The sequence below is a fragment of the Vitis vinifera genome, chromosome 17 (genome assembly GCF_030704535.1).
Source record: "Vitis vinifera cultivar Pinot Noir 40024 chromosome 17, ASM3070453v1".
Lineage (NCBI taxonomy): Eukaryota > Viridiplantae > Streptophyta > Magnoliopsida > Vitales > Vitaceae > Vitis > Vitis vinifera.
The window spans coordinates 18300501-18305512 of NC_081821.1; the positions used below are offsets into that span (position 1 = coordinate 18300501).

Here is a 5012-nt window from a genome sequence, read left to right on the forward strand (position 1 = left end):
TGCATCAAACCATCACTTGCATATTCTTAGTGCACTCTTGTAATTCATCCTAGCTTTCTCTTGTACTTGAGCCATCCTTAAGCTAGGTTGAGAGTTTCATCTTTGTGTAAACTGAGTGTGAAAGCCTTCAAGTGGTTCAAATCTTGAAGAGATTGTGTAAGAGCCCATTGGAGCCGGAATCCAAGTGTAAGAAGATTGAAAGCTTGATTGAAGCTTCAAGTTAGTGGAACCCTCACTCGGTTAGGAGATTGAGGAGAGTGGACGTAGGCAAGGGAGTGTAAAACCACTATAAACCCGAGTTTGAATTCTCTAACTTTATCTCTTTCATTTGTTTATTTTGTGCATATATTATTGTGTGGAAAAAGATTTTGAAAAACCCAATTCACCTCCCTTTTAGGTATTTTCCTTAATTATTCATAGCCTTTATTTTATCATATATAAATTATTATTTTAAATTTTATAATTATTTTAAATTTTAAGAATTTATAAATTACATATTTATGATGTCATCGATTCAACCATCGATCCGACCAGTGAACCGTGAACCGGTAACTTTTTCAGTTCAATGACCGGTTTGATTCTAAAAACATTGATATTTTGTACTTACTATTATACACTAACCTTGTTTCTCTTGAAGCGCTCAGCTTACCGCTCAAGTACACAAATATAAATATAGACCCTCCATTTTATCCCTTTAGCACATATCTTTAAGTTCACTTCCAATGCTCCATGGTAGTTCTTTAATGGCCCATTACTACTCATGTAACTTACCTTTTCTGAGCCACTTTGGAGACTTTGGTTGAGGAGTTTATTTAGCTCCACGTTATGACCATGGTAGCCCTTCAAGTTTAGATTAGGCTTCACTTAAGTGTACTTTAGGTTAGACTTAGTTAGGCCCACCTAGTCTCACCCTAGGCCCGTATAGGTATACCCGGCCCATTAGGCACCACTTTAGGCCCATTTAGACACCTTATGCCCGTCTAGGTTCACTTAGGCCCACTTGGCTCATTAGACATTCTTAGCATGACTTGTATGGTTGCATGACTCATTTATCTCATTTATTTATTTATCTATTTTTGTTTTTATTATTATTATCAATGACTCTTATTTAATCATTTGTTATGTTTTTTTTAATTTATTTAGTTATTTTGTTATTTTTTTTATTTATTTGTTCATTATCTTGTTATTTATTCATTTGTCTATTATTATTATTTTATCATTCTCCGATTTATTTATTATTTTATTTATTTATTTTTATTCATTTGTTTAATTTAATAATTTGAAGTTTTTATAGAAAAATCTACCAATGGAGAAGTTTTTGGAAAAGGTAGGACTCTTTACGTGATATGCATGGATTCATTTTTGAAATTTAAAAAGAGATTTTCTAGTGGATGAGACATAAAATTCGGAGAGAGAAAGAGTCATCAGTTGGGACGACTCCAGTTGCTATAAAAAGCATAGGTAGGGAGATATAGAGGGCAGGGAGGAATGAAGGAAAAAAATAAAAAATAGGCTTATTTTGGTTCTGGATAATTTTCTTTAGAAGAAGAGGTATGATCACTGTTGTCTTTAGATTCTCATTCTGTTTTATTGCTTAGCTCTATTTTCTGTTGATTTTCTGGACTTTAACTTGTTGATTGGCATGGACTTTTAAAGTTCAAATGGTGGTCTTCCTGAGTTTGATCCTGTTTTCATATCTACTCTGTTTTGGTTCTTTTACGCTCTCTTTGACTTTTCCCAAAGATACAGGTGCATGGGTTGTTTTTGAGCTTGATATTTGATTCATCATATCACTGCTCTCTGTTTGTCCCACCCGTTTGGTCCCATTGAGGGCGGCATGAAGTGGGGTCTTGATTGAATGTTTGATTATTTTGTCTCGAGTGTACTCTGTTTTTTTTTTTAAATCTCCCTTCATGCTTTCCAAAAAATACTAACCTTTATTCTTTGAAAACTATCTGGTAGTCTTGGGATAATGGTAATAAAAAAGAAAAAAAATGTTTTTCATTAACTCCAAGTGGTTTCTGGGTTTGATGGACCGTGGAAATCGAAAGTTTAAGTTACTGGTCTAGTCTTTGTTGCTGTCGGAACAGTTGGGGGAATTGGCTTTAGTGAGATTCCTCAAGATTTCTCTTTGTGTGCTCTGATGTTGTTCAATAATGTTGATCACTTAAGATAAAAAGAAATAAAGCAAAACAGAGAGAAGTCAAAGCAGCCAGAAAAAAGAAACGGATGGGAGTTTTCTGGGTATGATCAGGGGTCGTCAATGCATAGAAAAACTGATGTAGCTCTAGGATTTTTCTCTGATATATCTCGGCATCGAACAACAGTTGGGTCATTTACGTTGGACTCTTGCATGTTTGCTGCAACATGAGTTTGATAATGAGAGACACACAGTCTCCAAACTGATTGGGTCACCTCCTGGTTATGTTGGTTATACAAAGGATGGTTAATTGACTAAAGTTGTTGGACTCCGACAATACGCAGTGGTTCTTTTTGGCAAAGTTGAGAAGGATTACCCTGATGTCTTCAACATAATCTAAGATTCATCTGGATCCGAGACATCCCTATTGATAGAACTACACGAATTCAACAGAGTTGCAGATTTTGTTGATGGCATTCTATTGGATAGGCCATACTCCTATAATCTAGTTCTGGTACATCATTTGTATGGGTGTGTATTGGTTCATGTCAGAAGTATACCAACATCGCAGCACTATTGCAAGACTACGTTGCCATAAATCCAATCAAGTAACTCCTCCATGTTTCCTCCAAAGTGACCAAATCCGCCACCAAGAAGCAGAACTATGAGCTGAAGTCTAGCCACAGCCAAAAGTGATAGCAGCAGAAGCCAGATGATCTGTGCATCTCTATACAGGGTGCTGCTTGGCAATATCTTGACAAATTATTTACTAGGTATTATCTCAAAGACTTCAAAGTCTCGGGAGTGTCCAAAGACTTCAGAAAACTTGCTGATGAATTTTCAAAACTTGGGTTGTTTGAGAAGAAAGGCCATGGAATCTTGTACATCTATTCCATCATTGGATTCTTGTTCATGGTGTGTATTTATGGTGTTTTGTGTGTTGAGAGTTTTTGGGTTCATCTGGGTTGTGCCGCATTACTGGGGTTTTCTATGGATTCAGAGTTCTTATGTGGGTCATGATTCTGGACATTATCAGATAATGTCTAGTCCTGGGTTTAATAAGCTTACTCAAATTCTTGTTGAGAATTGCATAACCGGGATAAGCATTGCGTGGTGGAAGTGGACTCATAATGCCCATCATATAGCTTGTAATAGTCTTGATTATGAATCTGATCTTCAGCATATCCCAATGTTTACAGTTTCTTCCAACTTGTTCAATTCCATAAAGTCTATCTTTTGTGGGAGAATATTGAAATTTAATTATGTTGCTAGGTTTCTTGTGAGTTACCAACACTGAACCTATTATCAAGTTATGTGTGTGGCAAGGATTAATTTGTTTCTACAAACATTATTGTTGTTGTTTTTTAGGAGGAATATTCCAGACAGAGCTTTGAATATTTTGGGGATTTGTGTGTTTTAGACATGGTACCCTCTTCTTGTTTCATGTTTGCCCAATTGGGGCGAGAGGGTGATGTTTGTGCTTACGAGCATGGTTGTGACTTCAATTCAACTTATTCAATTCACTTTTAACCTTTTTTTTAGCTAATGTATATGTTGGGCCGCCTAGTGGGAACGATTAGTTTGAGAAGCAGACTAGTGGGACAATTGATATTTCATGCTCAACTTGGATGGACTGGTTTCATGGTGGTCTGCAGTTTCAGCTTGAGCACCATTTGTTTCCTCAATTGCCAAGGTGTCATTTGAGGAGCATTTCTTCTTTGGTGAAGGACCTATGCAAGAAGCATAATTTGCCTTATAGGGGTTTATCGCTTCAGGAGGCCAACGTATCGACAATTAGGACACTAAGAACTGCTGCTCTGCAGGCTCGTGACCTTACCAACCTTGTCCCAAAGAATTTGGTTTGGGAAGCTGCTAATATTCATGGATGAGGTCTCTTGAGGCTTGTCAAGATTTTCTTGTTGCAGTTCTTTAACCCCAACAGGTTTTCCTTTTTCATGGATGACTTTTTTTTTTCTTGTATTAGGCCCTCACCTATGCATGGCCATCTTGGGACACATCAATTTCATTCTTTTTAGCATCCTAGGTCCGTTGTCTTGGGATTGGAAACTCTTCAAATCTTAATCATTATCCACTTAAAACCCAAATGGCTTTCCATGATTCATAGTAAAGTTATAGACGCCACTCCTTTCTCATACAATCACTTCATCCAAAACCTTGTGTGGCATCCACCATTATACATCAAGTGGCCAGTTTAAAATATCAGCAGTTATCAGAAGAGTTTTCTTGTATCTGTTGACGTGGTACATGCCCTACACTCTAATTACATGGATAATCATGACCTCCCGGTTGGATCCAAGAGCACACAACTGCATGTTTGGAAGACGCAATGGACTGTCGTGGCAAGACGCACAGGAATGGAGCTTGGTGATGTTGTCTACACAGCCACTTTGACACTCAAAGAGGGTTCTGAAATGCAAATCTATGACGAAACGATAGGATTAGGATTATAGGCACTGATAGAAAATTCAGAAAGTATATTCAGTTCACCCCACACTAATAGCTTGGTATTGCCCAAAAGCTCTGTAGATATGGCAAGCTTTAAGAATAAAGCGTCTTTGGGTATTGGATACAGTAAAAGACAAAGATTTGGAAGTGTTTATTTCAGCACCAACAAGGAAAGGCCACCTTCGATGCACAATCCCGAACAGTCCATTCCTCTATTCCCCACTTTTACATGGCCACCATCCGCCCCTCTTTCTAATCCAATGCCACATCAAATCTATCAGTAACCCCTATTTCTCAGTGTCTACCAATAGAATGTAGAATTCATCTATCTCCAATCAACAAGTTCTCATTATTCACGTACCAAAAGCAAGGAAAAACATAGCCATTGATGAAGGACCTTCGGTGA

General features: G+C 37.4%; 1 pseudogene; it reads left to right on the forward strand.

The window, feature by feature from the left end:
* The first annotated feature begins 1306 nt into the window (after positions 1 to 1306).
* On the forward strand, positions 1307 to 4099 carry LOC100242813 (delta(8)-fatty-acid desaturase-like; annotated as a pseudogene).
* Positions 4100 to 5012: the final 913 nt, after the last annotated feature.